The sequence below is a fragment of the Chrysochloris asiatica genome, unplaced genomic scaffold (genome assembly GCF_000296735.1).
Source record: "Chrysochloris asiatica unplaced genomic scaffold, ChrAsi1.0 scaffold00017, whole genome shotgun sequence".
NCBI classification, from domain to species: domain Eukaryota; kingdom Metazoa; phylum Chordata; class Mammalia; order Afrosoricida; family Chrysochloridae; genus Chrysochloris; species Chrysochloris asiatica.
Window position 1 is genome coordinate 11357687 of NW_006408535.1, and position 757 is coordinate 11358443.

The window sequence follows — 757 nt, forward strand, 5'->3', positions numbered from 1 at the left end:
TTGCTACAATTTGATGAACTTGACCTATACTCATGGAGGTAGTAGCTCAAAATACTAACAGAGAGGGAAGGAGTCTTCACATCAATGCTATCACCTATGTATACACGATAGATAGGGACAGGCAACTTAGACATTGGCTACCTAAAAGGAGCTCTAGTAGTGTAGTGGTTACGAATCAGGCTGCGAACACAGGTCAGCAGTTGGAAACTACCAGCTGCTCCACAGGAGAAAGATGAGGCTTTCTGCTCCCATAAAGATTTACAGCCTCGGAAACCCTGTTCAGGGTCGGTATGGGTCGGAACCAACTCGACGGCACTTAGCAACAACAACCACCTAAAATGAGGGGGTGATAAAGGCATGAAGTGACTGGCTTACAAGGTTTCAAGAGGGAGTTAAGTGTACGGGGGAAGACAGAGTTCCCACTGAATAGTTTTCATCTTGTCTAGATAAGTCTGGTGAAAAAAGATGGGGATAAGATTCTTATGATTCAATAGTGATTAATTGTTATCATGACTGTGACTGTCACAACTGTAAAGGTAGAAGCTTTGTAGCAAAAACAGGGGAGTAGTTAATCTTACAGTACAGAAACAAAGGACCCTAGAACCATCAAGGGAAAAGAGCACAAGCGGATAGTGGGACCCTATCCAGAGAAGCTGCAACACCACAGATGGAGGCAGAGATGGGGACATGGAGAGGGGAAGCAGTTGAGGACTCTAGATTCATGGAAAGAGAGGGACTGAGAGCTGGCGGCCAGGAG